Here is a 14,905-nt window from a genome sequence, read left to right on the forward strand (position 1 = left end):
GGAGAAGTTTTCTGTCATTATTTCTTCAAATAGGTTTTCAATATTTTGATCTCTCTCTTCTCCTTCTGGCACCCCCATAATGCAAATGTTGGTATGCTTGAAGTTGTCCCAGAGGCTCCTTACACTATTTTCATATTTTTGGATTACTATTATTTTTTTTTCTTTTGTTTGGGTGTTTTTTTGCTTCTTTATATTCCAAATTGTTGATTTGATTCTCAGAATCGTTTACTGTTGAATCCCTGTACATTATTTTTTATTTCAGTTAGTGTGTGCTTAACTTCAGACTGTTCCCTTTTCATCTTTGAAAGTCTCACTAAGTTCTTTGAAGCTCTCATTAAGTCCCTTGAAGCTCTCAGTAAGATCCTTGAGCAACCTTATAACGATTGTTTTGAACTTTGTATCCAGTAGTTTGATTGCTTCCATTTCTTTCATTTGTGACACGTTTCTTTGTCTCTGCATTCTGGTTGTTTCCCTGTATTTATTTCTATGTATTAGGTAGAGCTGCTATGTCTCCTGGAATTGGTAAAGTTGCCTTGTATAATAGGTGTCCTGTAGGGCCCAGTGGCTCAGCCTCCTCAGTCACTTTAGCTGAGCACTCTAGGTGTTGGCAGTGTGCACAGTCTTGTTGTAGTTGAGCCTTCACTTCTGTTAGAGTCACTGGGAGGAATTGACCTCCAGGCCAATTGGCTGTGAAGATCATCTGTGACTACAGTAGCAGAGTTGCTGTGGAGATACACCTATGGAGCAGGACTTGCTTCAGTGGGGTTTTAGTGCTCACTGAGCCTGCCCCTTGAGTGTGTCACTCATGAATGTAATCTGGTATGGTCTGAAGCTGTTCACTGAGTGCACTGGCTCTGGGGCCTCCTGGGTGGTGCAAAGTCAGCCATTGCCTGGGGCCACCCAGCAGGAGCTACAGATGGCTGCTACTTGTATTAGGCTTGGAAGTGCCCAGGTGAGGCCCAGCTGTGAAGCAAGGTAGACTGGTGCTAGTGCTGGGGGGTTGGGCTTCTTATTGATATGGGGCATGCTGACATCAGCTGCTGCATATTTAAGAGATTTTAGGCAAGTCTGAAGTCTGAGAAGGGACAGGTCATTCATATGGAAAAGCTGCTGCAAAAAGCTTGGGTGGGGCTGATAAATGGATGGGTGGGGTCTCAGAGAGTCATGTGGTATGTGATTTTTATTGGTGACAAAGTCATAGTTAATGCTCATACCACTGTGGTTTACTGCTTACATTTACCAGTAAAATAGGAGAAAATGCTAAATTTCCATTAGAAGCTAGTGAGAATAAGAATAAATATTTTCCTTCCAATCTTTGAATCCCCTGAATTCTTTCAATGGGTCCTTTGTGGGGAGAGGGAGTCCAAGGATCACAGGTTAAGAAACTTTGCTTTAGAAAATTGCAGATTCTTAGATTTGTAATCCCTATTTTGATAAAATATTTACTTCTTCTTTTGGTATTTCTTTAATTGAGGTTCTAAGATGAGGGTCCTGAATGTGTAGGGATCCTGTTTGTCTTAGTACAGAGCTCTCAAGGTGTGATGCCAGCTTACCTAATAACCTGCAGCTTGAGTGTCAACATCAGCATCAGCATGAACTGGTTAGAAATTCAAATTCTTGCTCCCCATCCCAGACCTAATCAAGTTAGAAGCTTTGAGGTGGGTGCTGCTGTCATCCAGGTGATTCTGATGCAGGCTCCAGTTGGAGCCCCAGTACTTTAGTAGCTGGGAAAAGGACAGCTCCGATGAGGAGTTGGTTCAGCTGTAAATTCTAATCATGCTATTCCCAAGCCTTGTTCTAAAGGATGACTCTCCTGAGACATCAGGTTATGATTGATGGCCGGATCTGTCAGATAGCAGCATTTAAATCAATGCTCATCTGTCTTGTAGTATCATTCAGCATTCAAATATCACCTACTCATTTGAGGACTTACATAAAGGAGGCAATTTTCAGTAGAAAGCATTCTTATTTGAGGAATGAAATTCTTCACTAGTCTGGGCCTCAGTTTTATTATCTCTAAAATGAGAAATCTGGATTTTCTTTCTAGCTCGACAGTCTGTGCATCTGCACGAATGACTCAGAGCAGCTAGTGGCAAGTGGTATGATTTTCTGGGATTCCGAATGGTCAGACTAAACAACCACAACTTTGTCAGGCAGAGTGCCTCAAGTTAGAAGTCCCCAGAAATTCTCCAGCTGGGGCAAAAACACATTAACAAGAGCAAAGCAAACACATTTATTAACATGTGCATGCCACATGGACGCCTGGGAGCACCCAGTGGTGAGTTACTCAAAGGGATGATCAGAACTTGGTTTCTATGCCATCTTAGGCTGAGAAAGAGAAAGTGTTTGGGGGCTTCTAGGAGGGAGAGACAAGTTATGGAAAGGTGACCAGGAAAAGTATGATACACAAGAGTAGTTTAATTAAGATTGTTGTTCAGAGTTAAGGAAATGTCTTCTCCATTGGTAAGAATTGTTAGGAGTTCTCTTCTTTCCAGTATGGGAGTGTGTGACATCTTTACAGATTTTCTTTATAAATGTAAATTTTTGGAAAATTGTGCATTTCTAGAGATTTTTCTGACTGCTAGTGCCCAAAGACTTATGCTCAAAATAATCCAAATGCCAAGGAGACATATTCTAGAATGGTATATTCTGGTACCCCTCAATTTGTCCCCAATCATTGCTGGCCGCCCCCCCACCCCCCCTCAAGTCCTGGTTGAGTGCATGCAACGAGTGCTTGATTAATATGGAAGATTTAGGTAAGAATCAACTATATTGCCCCAAAGATCCCAAACTGCCTCAAACCCAGGAAGTAACCTCACCTTGGGGGCGGCCTCAGCAGAACCGTGGGGCTCAGTGTCACTACTTCATCTGTAGTCTTCATTATAAGTGTTTCATGTTCTCGGTGAGCAGTGCCATTTCTTTCTCATACATAAGTTTTTTTCATCTCTTTCTCACAACTTCATATAGTCAGCAAGGAAGATTTAGGTATGCCCATTTTACTGCATTGTGGCATCCTTGGGAAATTAAACATTTGCCCAAATTCATAAATTGTTTAATGAAGAACTGAGGAAGAAAGCCCACTTGGCAAGTGCCAAACCACTTCCTGCTACCCCAAGTCCTTGTTTTGGGATTGGAATAGGAAAGAGAAGAAATATACACAACAACCAAACTTTTGAAAAATGAGGCATGCCTTGGAATTTCTGCTGTGAGTGGTCACAAGCCCTGGGCAGTTTCTCGCTCCTGATATGATCAAATTTATTTTTAAACATGTTGAGTTGATTAAAGTGTCAGGTTGGGATGGAGTGGGTGAGCAGGCATAATAAAAACTGCTTGGATCCTATATTAATTTCCTGCTTATAGCTGTGGAAAATCCAACTGACCATGTTTCTGGGGAAATTTAGAAGGCTATGGGTTATCCTTATCAAGGGGAATTGTGGCTTGGGCTGCATGGAAGGAAATCAATAGGAGGCTGAAGAACATTGTGGGCAAAGCTGGCTCTGCGTGAGATTCATATGAACAAATATTCAGCATCATTACATGTATGCCTACAGGATAGCAATGCACTGTATGCTGTACTGATGGATTGCCTGTGTATTACTGTTAATTATTTAAAAATGACCATAACTACTATTAACATGTGACTCTGCCTCATTAGAATGTGTAATTGTGTCTGTCAGTAATGATATTGTTATGTGTCTTTTAACAGAATATGGGACATTAATTCTAGTCTCTCAGACTCTTCACTACCAATTCTCCAGGTAGAATCCTAAGCTCCAAGCAGTCAATTCATCTATTCTTTTATGTCTGAGTGGGGTTGTACTTAAACCATTTTTAGGAAGATGGAAAATGGTTATCTTATGTATTAAACACACACACACACACACACACACACACACACACATACACCCCTCATCAGTCTAAAAAGTCTATAGCCGTCTATAGCCATTCTTTGGCAATTTGCTATAGCGTTTTACAACTGACTCCCAAAAGGTTTCTGCCCAGCTCAAACCTAAATTCTTTCTGATGTGCATAAAGCTGTTCTTTCTCTTCTCTTTCCCAGAGCACAGCTATTCTCAAACTATAAGACTGCCCTTGTGGTATCTGGTTCCAGTTTCTTCTCGGGGTGGTACTCCCTCAAGAGGGCATTTAAAACTATGCAGGAGGTGTTCTGATTTGTTGGTTTTGTTGCTGCCACAGTATCAGGGGGACAATGGGCATTTCCTAGGCTGAGGCTGGAGCTGCTACCACTGCACAGCTCAGTCCCAGCCCACAACATGTTGGTCTGCTCCACACCCCAGTGTCGAGAAATACCTCCTTATGCCTCTCTGTTGCTGGGCTGTGGCACCTTGAGTCTTCTCAGTTCCCTAGAGCAGTTCAGCCTCCTTCCTAGAACTCTTCTCAGCTTTGTGGGCAAACTCCGGACAGAGGAGGTTCCTGCTCTTGCAGAAAGTGTTCCTGTGTTTTGACAGGTGAGATTGGGGCTATGGGTCTCAGTTTTTTGTCCTAGGCCTTGAAATTACAGAAAGTCTTCTTCAAAAACCCAACTCAACACTATGTCCTGTGGTCCTGCTGGTGGGGCTTATAACTAGTGACAAGATATCATCACCCTGATTTTGTAAATAGGAAAGTTGGGAAGTCAATAAAACCAAAGGCCCTTGTTCAGTTTACCTTTTTACCTCTTCCCAATGTCTGGTTCTGAGGAAGCCTTCCCTAACTAGGACTACCCAAGTGAAGAAGACAATGCCGACTGGATTTAAGATGAACACCTGAGGGGAAGGCCCGGCCTATTACCTCTGACTTGTAAGGCTCGGTTCAAACAAATAATCTGAACCATAATCAGTTCACTTTTTGGACATTGGTGCTGAGATTTTTCCAGTTGACCATGGGCCCTAGAACGAAAAGGTATGGTGATGTAGACAGGGTCAGCATTCTGGATTAGGCTCCAGATAACCAAGCAGAGGAAACTTGTTTAGAATGAAGAAAGGGGAACAGAAATGCAGAGAGAAGCAGAAAGAGACAGAGACCAGCTGAGAGGCTGAAGTGTGGCTTCACTTTCCAGTTCCCAATCTGGGTCCCTTAGTTGAACTATGTGAATGGCTGTTTTATCCTTCCAGTACCCTGTCCTCCTTTCATTGGAGCCAACTTGAAGAATTTTGTTTGCAACCTCACGTAGTCTTATTGGAGACACTGCTGCAAAAAGGGGAGTGGATTTTTATTCATTTTTCATTACTTCTGAAAAATGTTGCTTATGTTCCTGAGGATATTTTGGGGGGTCTTTTTTTTTTTTAATGGAAGAGGGCAGCCTGAGAGGATGTATCAGAGAAAGATTATTTCTGGTGCTTCCTAAGATTTTTCTAGTTTTCATGCATGCCTGGGGTTACCTCTAAGCATCCATATCTCCCACAATTTAAGACTTCCAGTTGCCTCCCTGAAGCAACATCTCCTGTCATCAGTGTTTTCTTTTCTTTAAAACAGAAAAACAAAACACCAGTGTTACTCTCAAGATTGGAAGAGCTATTTCTAAAAAGGATCTTGGTCCCAGGTCTCCTTGATGCTAACGCAATATAAATGCAGAACAGACACCTACTTGGAGGGGAAAGAAAAATATTCCTGTTATGTGTTTAAACTCAGATGCACTTCAGATGCTGTTATTACTATTCTACATTGATGGTCTTTCCAGCCATTATGGTAGGAAGTAGAAACACCTGGCTTACATTATCAGCACTTGTATTTAGGACTAGTTCACAGGCATTTGGGCGGTGGATGTATGCATGTTCAGGAAAGCAATATCTGGTCCTTACTGGAGATTTTTAAAATTTTTGTTTCCAGTCTTTTTCCTGTTGCATTTCCTTGAAATTGGCTTCTCTCTTTGCAGCTGCTGGTGCCGCGGGCCTGGGTTGGTGTGGTCTTCTTTCACCAAAAGGACACACAAAGCCAGACGTGTAAATCTTCTGAGGGATCCAATGTCTTACAGTGGCCTTTTGCTTATGTGCCATTTTGTTTAATCTTTTAGTAATTAGTAATTTCGACAAGGCAGGATATGAGTATCTGCCTTCTTTTCTTTGATGTTCTTGTCTATGTGCAAAACAAGAGAGCAGACTCCTGGATTCTGAGGAGACTTCTGGGTACAAATCATCCACTTTTTGGAATGTTCACTGGTTATGCCAATGGGGGGATTGTGGAGCCAATTTAGTGCCAATTAGCTACAGGGGTTCTTTGCTCTGAATAAGAAGGGCAAGTTTCTGAGAACAAGAGTGTTTGGGGAACATAAGTTTTGAACTGGGTGTTATGAAAGTCTGTTAAAATATTCCATTAGTCTATGGTTGAATCTACCAAGGTCATGATTGAGGAATTCTGAGTGTGGCACCATTGACAAACCTGTAGGTCCCTTGCGTCTTTCCAGTGATAATGGATAATACAGCACTGAGGACGGTAAAGCCATTTGCCTTGCACTGCCTGCTCCCCAACTGGATCAGTGCAGAAACTTTGTTTCATCAGATGATCATCCTCAGAGGGGCTGATCCAATCTAATCTAACTCCCGACAGCGTGATTTATGTCACAGAATGCTGCGGTGTTATTTTATGATGGGACTGTACTTATGATGACTACCCAGAGGTTCCCTGCCCCTGCCTCTCTCCTCTGGGTGAAACACCAATGTCCACTGCCCTCCCTTCACTCCCTGCCCTGGATTGTACAACTCCATATGTAGTCTCTGCACCAAGCTGGATGCAGAGTTTAGAACTTCCTTTGGTAGCCTAAAAATAGCAGCAAAGACTTTATTCAGGAGAGTTGGAGGAGGAGACTTAAACCATATATTCAACAGCAAATAACTTAAATTTTCCATTAAATAATCTGTTCTCTCCGAAGTCTAATCTATCTAGTGGCCAACATCTTTGGCTGCTCTCTTCACTCCCCACCCCAATCCCACCCCTGATTCTCTGTAATTTTCAAATTCTTCACATTTTCATCATTCAGAGTAATTCAAATGTGATCAAACTAATTGTCAAGTTTACAGACCCGGATATGTTGAAATGTTCACAAAATAAAGGATCGTAAAGTTTTGGGACCCACACTTAGAAGGCAGATCAGCATTAGCATTTATTGATTGGGATCTCATTCCTCAACCCATGTGCTTAATCTATGGATTTCTTTCTGGTAAATATAGGACTTTTCCCAAGAGGAAGTAAGTCTTATTCCAGCTGCTAAAGGAGGAAAACGTCCTCTATCTCATTATACTAGAAGCTGAAAGCAAAATTAGTTATTAGAATGTTGATAAGTATTCAGGAATCAGAGTGGAAATAGTTGAACAGCTCTCAGAGATTTCAGTCTAAGTGATGGGCAGGCCTGGCACTTTCTCTGCTGTGTGGAGTGTGTCATTCTAATGATACTGTGACTGTGGCCAGATTCATGGATGGGTGAATGCTAACCATCTCTTCCTTCCCAGCTCTCCTTCTGGGCTCCATTTACACTTTCCCCTTCTACTTAATCTGTCATTACAACATTATTTGTTACTTCAATACTTTCCCAATAGAGTCCTCTTCTGAATATTATTGATTTCATTGTGCATCAGTAAGTTGCTTTCTGATGGCAAAGAGAGAGGCACCTTTATCTCACCAGTTAGGGTTTCCCACATCTCTCTTGTAGGGCACATTCCTTCAGAAAGCGTTGTTGGCAGTCACCAGTCTGCTCAGACTCATTAAAGTTATCAGAATGAGGAGACACTTTTACAGCATCAGTCCTCCTTGTACTGAGGATGAAACTGAGGTTCAGAAGAATAAAACTACTTGTTCAAGTTCACATAGTTGGTGTTGGAGCTAGGACTAAATTTCGGGTCTTTTGATGTCTAGTTGCTGTGTTTCTAACCCACCTGGCAGTCTTCTTATCAGTCTAACTTGTGGTTGTTCTCTTCTCCAGTGTCTCTGTAATTAGAGCTGAAGTTCCTTGATAACAGGAAATGTGTCTTCTCTAGGATATGGTTAGGTTCCTCCTGGGCACCCAGTATTGTTGTTTATCCATTATATTAGGATGTAATATTTTACATATACATGTAAACAATGTGTATACATATACTAGTAGCATAATATATATTATTAATATAGTCTATATAGTATCTACACTAAGAAAAGAGAAATATGCAAATTGACCACACTTCATGACACCCACCAGCCAATCAGGAGTGAGTATGCAAATTAACCAACAAAGATGGTGGTGGCCCCGCCCCCTAGCTGCTCCGGGCCTCTGGGCAGCATGCATGTAGGTGTGGAGCAGCCGGGTGGGACAGGACACCTGCTATGAGGGGAAGGGCAGGGGGCGGAGGGAGCTACAGGAGTGGCGCTCCAGCTGGAGCGAAGACTGAAGGCTCCGGCTGGAGTGAAGATGGAAGGTGGCGGCCAGAGTGAAGGCCTGGGTCCCGGGTGCCAGAGGAAAACCGGTGCCAGTAGCCAGGGGAAGGAAGACCTATTGCACGAATCTTTGTGCAACGGGCCTCTAGTATAATATATACATATATAAGTATGCTAGAGGCCCGGTGCACGAAATTCGTGCATGGGGGTGTGTGTCCCTCAGCCCAGCCTGCACCCTCTCCAATCTGGGACCCCTCAAAAGATGTCCGACTGTCCGTTTAGGCCCGATCCCGGTAGGATCGGGCCTAAACGGACAGTCGGACATCCCTCTCACAATCCAGGACTGCTGGCTCCTAACTGCTCACCTGCCTGCCTTCCTGATTGCCCCTAACCACTTCTACCTGCCAGCCTGATCACCCCCTAACCAGCCTGATTGATGCCTAACTGCTCCCCTGCCACCCTGTTTGCCCATAACTACCTTCCCCTGCAGGCCTGGTTACCCCTAACTGCCCTCCTCTGCAGGACTGGTCCCCCCCAACTGCTCTCTCCAGCAGGCCTGGGTCCCCCTCAACTGCCCTTCCCTGCAGGCCCGGTTGCCCCAACTTCCCTCCTCTGCCGGCCTGGTCACCCCTAACTGCCCTCCCCTGCAGGCTTGATCACCCTCAACTGCCCTCCCTTGCAGGCCTGGTCCCTCCCAACTGCCCTCCCCTGCTGGCCATCTTGTGTCCACATGGGGGTAGCCATCTTGTGTGTTAGAGTGATGGTCAATTTGCATATTACTCTTTTATTAGCTAGGATAGAGGCCTGGTGAATGGGTGGGGGCTGGCTGGTTTGCCCTGAAGGGTGTCCCGGATCAGGGTGGGGGTTCCCTTGGGGTGTGGGGCGGCCTGGGCGAGGGGCCTGTGGTGGTTTGCAGGCCGGCCATGCCCCCTGGCAACCCAAGCGGAGGCCCTGGTATCTGGGATTTATTTATTTTCTATAATTGAAACTTTGTAGCCTTGAGTGGAGGCCTGAGCCTGCCAGGGTGTGCGGAAAGCTTGGCTTCCTCCATTGCTGGGGAAACCCAAGCTTCCTGCTCTCTCTGTGGCCGCAGCCATCTTGGTTGGGTTAATTTGCATACTCACTCCTGATTGGCTGGTGGGCGTGGCTTGTGGGTGTAGCAGAGTGATGGTTAATTTGCATATTACTCTTTTATTAGATAGGATATTGTATGTATATATATACACACTAGTGCTGGGGATGTAGAAGAAGAAAAAGACATACTTTCTTTTCTTAAGAAGGCCATCATCTTTGAGAGCTGCTACAATAGGAATAGATAGCAAGTATATATAAACATGAGGGAAGGAGACAGAAATTTCATCTAGGGCCTCTGAAAGCTTTATGGAGAAGATAGGATTGGGGCTCGGCCTGTAGAAGAAGAATTTTATCAGAGCAGTAGAAAGAAAGGCTTGTTAGTAGCAGCTTGAGCCAACAGAGGCAGGAGAGCACAAGGGTATAAGAATGGCCCGTAGATCACTGTGGCCGATGCATGTGAGCTGCCAATGGAAGGTTAAGGTAGAAAAGGAGGACACTGTAGAGCACTTTGAGCATGAGACTTGGAACATGCACAGAGCAGTGCAGTAATGCATTTCTCTACCATCTGCTGGAGACAGAACCTGGCTGAGAACAGACATGCTGTAAACATGTGTGTTTGTGGATTAGATGAATAATTATGCTGTGGTTCCACTAATGACAGAAATTATGGTATCAGAGGCAGTATATTGTTGAAGAGCATAGACTTTGGTTTAATTCCTAGCTTTTCCAGTTACAAGCTATGCAACTTAGGAAGCCTTTTTAACCTCTCTGGACCTTATTTTCTTTCTTTTTTTAAAAATTAAATTTATCTTTATTGTTAAAAGTATTACACATGCCCTCCCCCCTCGCCTTTTTATCCTATTGACCCCCTTCACCCCACACCTGCCTTCCTAGGCCTTCATTACACTATTGTCTGTGTCCATGGGCTATGGACCTCAGTTTTCTTACCTCTGAAATGGAGACTACAATAGTATCTACCTCATACATTTGTTATGGTGATTAAATTAAGTAAGTTAGTAAATACAAAGCACTAACAATTTACAATAGTTTCATAGTAAGCACTATATTTCTTAATCATTTGTATTATTATAATTATTACTGGCTTTGTATGCTGTCAAAATAGGGAAAAACCTGTCTTCTCAAAAATGTCTTTTACTACATGCCCTATGTCTGAAATTCGTCCATTAGGCTTTCTTTAAAAATTCAAAGGTCTTAACTAAAATACATATGTAATTAGGAAGCCAACTGTAGGTATATTAGTCATTAACACTTTTGCAAAAATTCAGTTAGCTAATAGAGTCCAGAGGAAATGAGCCAAGTCAAGAGAATTAATAATAGTACAGCTAAATAAGCCACTTATCTGGAGGGAAAGAGACTTATGGAAAATACAACTGCCCAGACTCTAGCAGTGTTTTACAAACTTTATGTTCTGGGAAGGCTCTTAAGAGGTTCCATTAATGTTTTATAACATTTCATTTAAAAATAATTTAAGCTATTAAAAATATATGTTGAAAAATAACATAAACACAGTACCAAATATTAAAAAATTGGAAATTATCCATATGTTATCATTTGCTATCAAATTAATGCACTTTTGTGTAGACCTTCTAGTACAGCTTCTTCTAAATCTACTATTGAATTGAAAAATTTCTTAGATTGTAAGGTATGTTGGGATGTAGTTGCAAATGGTGTCTTTTTTTAAATAAATATTTTAACTCAAATTTTTTGATATTTTGTAACTAAAACAAAATACAGAAATCCACTGGATGATAAGGTTTATAGAAGAATGCCAGTGTTTTCCATAACTCCCCATTTAAAACACCATTGTTCTGATTTAAGACTGAATCTGATTTTTTTCTCTCTCCTTCAGTTCAGCAATTTGAGTGTGGATTTGACTTGTCCCCAAAGCCTGCCCTCCTCTGAAGCACCCAGTTTTAGGTGCCTGAGATTTATGAGCCTGACGAAAACTAAGCATCCTTGCAAATGTCATCTGCTGAGACACTCCGCATGAGACTGTCTCTCCCCTTCCTTCCTCCATGGGTCTGCTTATTCAGAATAGCTCTGATCCTTCCATCAGTCCCAGGGGAATACTACCCACTTCTGTAGAGAACAGTACAGGGAAGAAGAAGAAAGCCCAGGTCAAAAAACAGAAGATCAGAACCGCCTTCTCACAGACCCAGCTCTGTGTATGCATTGAGAGATTTCAGAGGCAGAAATGTCTCAGCCTCCAGCAGATGCAAGGACTTTCCAACATCCTGAACCTTAGCTATAAGCAGATTAAGACCTGGTTCCAGAACCAGAGAATGAAATGCAAGAGGTGGCAGAAATCCAACTGGCCAAAGAATAGCAACCGTGTGACTCAGACTAGCTCAGCAACCACAGAGTACCTGGGCCTCTCTTCCTGTCACCAGGGAGGCCCCGGGGAACCTTTTGGAAACCTTTCAATGTGGAGCAACCCGGCCTGCAGTAACCTAACCTGGAGCCACCATTCCTGGAATAGCCCTTCTTGGACCTACCACTCCTGGAATAGTAAGACCTGGTGCCCCCAGGACTGGAATACCCAGGCTCAGAACAACCAGGCCTGGAACAATCAGTTCTGTAGTTATGGAGGGGGATCCCTGCAGTCCCAGATCTGGTTCCAGCAAAATCCTGTCAGTGATTTGGAGCCACCTTGGATGCAATACTGCAAACCCCTAAGTATTGTAGTACCTGGCAAACCATGGGTTTATTCCCAGATTACTCCATGAACATACAGCCAGACTCCAAGGATATAGAGCCATGAACACAGTGTGACGATGGGTACGTTATTCAATCTCAATTTGGGCAGTGGCTGTATTATCTCTCCTAGGATTTTTCTACGCATCTCTGCCTTGACATGCTGTGTCTCAGTATGCCTATTGTGCCAACTGGAGGGGTGGGGTGAGGGGATATGACTGGAGACTAATCAAAGAGGTTTCTGTAGCCTTGCTGCTGTAGACAGATAATAAAGGATGTCTCTGGCTATAGATAATTAGATATAATGCTATTCTGGATAATTCTAGATCTAGAATCTTAACTTTAAGAATAGAAAGTAAAAGTGCAAAGGTATGTGATAAAGGGTTATTTGCATTTTCTGGGATTGGGAAGCTTGTTAGAAACCTCAGTTCAGGTGAACGGTTGAGCTGTAACATGCTGCACTTATTTCGTGCGTCTGTTGCTATTTTACTACAACCCCTAATTCATTTATTACTCAAATGTTTGTAAAAGTTGTTTTGTACTTTGCTGTACTATGATAATAATACCAATTTGGCTGGTTGGCTTATAAATTTAAATACAAATAAATAAAACATCTATTTAAAAATAAATAAATAAAACACCATTGTTATTGACTTCATGCTAGGTAAACATCATTAATTTGTGATTATAAAACAAATGCCTATTAAAAATACCACTTTTATCCCTTTCATGTGTTAAATTCTCTATATGATGATTTCATAGGAAAAAAAGGCTCCATTATCAAAATGTTTAAAAACCATCAGTTAGGAAAGTAGCTTTGAACTTGGAGATGGGATAATGAGAGAAGGAAACTATCTGTGATGAAGCCTGAACCATGGTTACAGGAGAGGCCTGGTGCTGCCCTCAAGCCCAAGGATGCTGACTCATAATGGATGTAGAACAGAACAGGAAAGCAGGGTACAATGGCTGGGACACTGAGTTTTTGTATCTCTGAATTTATCATTTGTGGTTATTGCTATTTCTAAACAATTCTAGAAGGACCATGACATGTAGCATGTTGTAATTTTACTGAAGCATAAGTTTTAAAAATAATTCTGTACAAATGCATTAGTTGGAAAAATGATAAGATATTACAAGGTAAAAGTTAAGGCATGAACTTAACAACTTGTCACCAGGCTGCAAGTGGGGTGTGGTTAGCAAGAAGCGACCCTAAGGGGTTGCCCAACAGATTGATCACCAAGCTTTCATCAGCCTCTCCATTCAGCTTTGTTCTGGACTGGTCTTGTTTGTACTCTAACTCTTTTGTATTGTGATTAAACCTCAATTTCTTTGTGAAAAATGGTTCTGGAGTTCCTAGGAGAAATACCTGAATCTAGGGAAGGGGCAGAAAATACATAAGGTGAACTGGGAGCATATTTTAGTGTCAGCAAATAAAGAAGTGCTAAACAAAACAAAACGAAACACCAAAACCCACCACAATAATACGGTGTCTCAAAGGGCCAAAGTTGCAACAATTTGGTCCTCAAAAATAATAAAGTAGTATTGAATTATAGCTAAAATATAAAATAAACATCCATGAGGCCATACTGATATAAACAAACTAGAGGCTTGGTGCACAGATTTGTGCACCGGTGGGGTCCCTTGGCCTGGCCTGTGGGGATAGGGCCAAAACCAGCTCTCCAACATTCCCCAAGGGGTCCCAGATTGTGAGAGGATGGTTCTCAGGTGACGCACCCCGGAATCCGGCTTCCTTCTCTCTGGTTCCAGGTGTGTCATAGCTACTGGTCGGAGTGTCTGCCCCCTGGTGGTCATTGCGTGTGATAGCTACTGGTCGAACGGTCGCTTAGGCTTATATATACATCAATAACTGATGAAGGGATAAATCTCCAGTCCATTAAATTCCAAATAATTCATATAAATACTCCACCCTGCAGGAAGAGGAGCATAATTCTTTACTCCTTAAGTGCGGGCTGGGCTAGTGACTTTCTTCCAAAGAGCATAGTATGAGAAAGGGGAGAAACAGTGGAGAAACTTGACAAACACAACCTTAGCCAGACAATCAAGGTCAACATCAGCAATAATAAGTCATGTTGATAGTATGGACCATGAAATGATGTGATGAAATGACACTTCACCTCTGTGATCTTCCCCCTCACAACCCATAACTACCATCTAATTTTGAGAAAAGTGGCAGACAAATTCCAATGAAAGGATATCTTACCAAATACCTGACTGGTATTCTTCAGAACTGTCAAGGTCATCAAGGACAAAGTGAGTCTGAGAAACTGTCACAGCCAAGAGGAGCCTAAGGAAACATGACAGCTAAATGTGGTTTCTTGGATGGAAACTGGACACAAAAAAAGGACATTTGGTGAAAACAAAGGAAATCTGAGTAAATATGGACTTTAGTTACTAATAATGAATCAGTCTTGGTTCGCTAATTATAACAAATGTACCACACTAATGCAAGATGTTAATAATGAGCAAAACTTTGTGTGGATTGAGCATTTACTTATTTTTTTAAATAAATCTAAAACTGAACAATACTCCAGTTCTGCCCCAAAATAAATTCTAAAAAACAAAATCCCTTAATTAAAAAAAAAAAAGCCCCTAGAAAGAAGTGCAACTGCTAATGCTGCCAATGGAGTGAAGAGGTCTAAGGAATATGGTTCTAAGTAGACAGTAGAAGTTTCATGGATCAAATTATATCTGGGGATTCATGAAGATTTGGGAATATATCCCTTTTGAATGTCAAGGGATATATTCTGTTTTC

General features: G+C 42.2%; 1 pseudogene across 1 annotated transcript in view; it reads left to right on the forward strand.

Annotated features, from left to right (window-relative positions):
* LOC308241128 (homeobox protein NANOG-like) overlaps window positions 1-12,199 on the forward strand; it is a 187,299-nt pseudogene extending 175,100 nt beyond the window's left edge. The window contains exon 2 of the transcript in view: window positions 11,356-12,199. The product of the transcript in view is annotated as a homeobox protein NANOG-like (transcript). The remainder of the gene's footprint in view (window positions 1-11,355) is intronic.
* The last annotated feature ends 2,706 nt before the right edge of the window (window positions 12,200-14,905 follow it).

Source organism: Plecotus auritus (assembly GCF_963455305.1).
Source record: "Plecotus auritus genome assembly, chromosome: 2".
Taxonomy (NCBI): Eukaryota; Metazoa; Chordata; class Mammalia; order Chiroptera; family Vespertilionidae; genus Plecotus; species Plecotus auritus.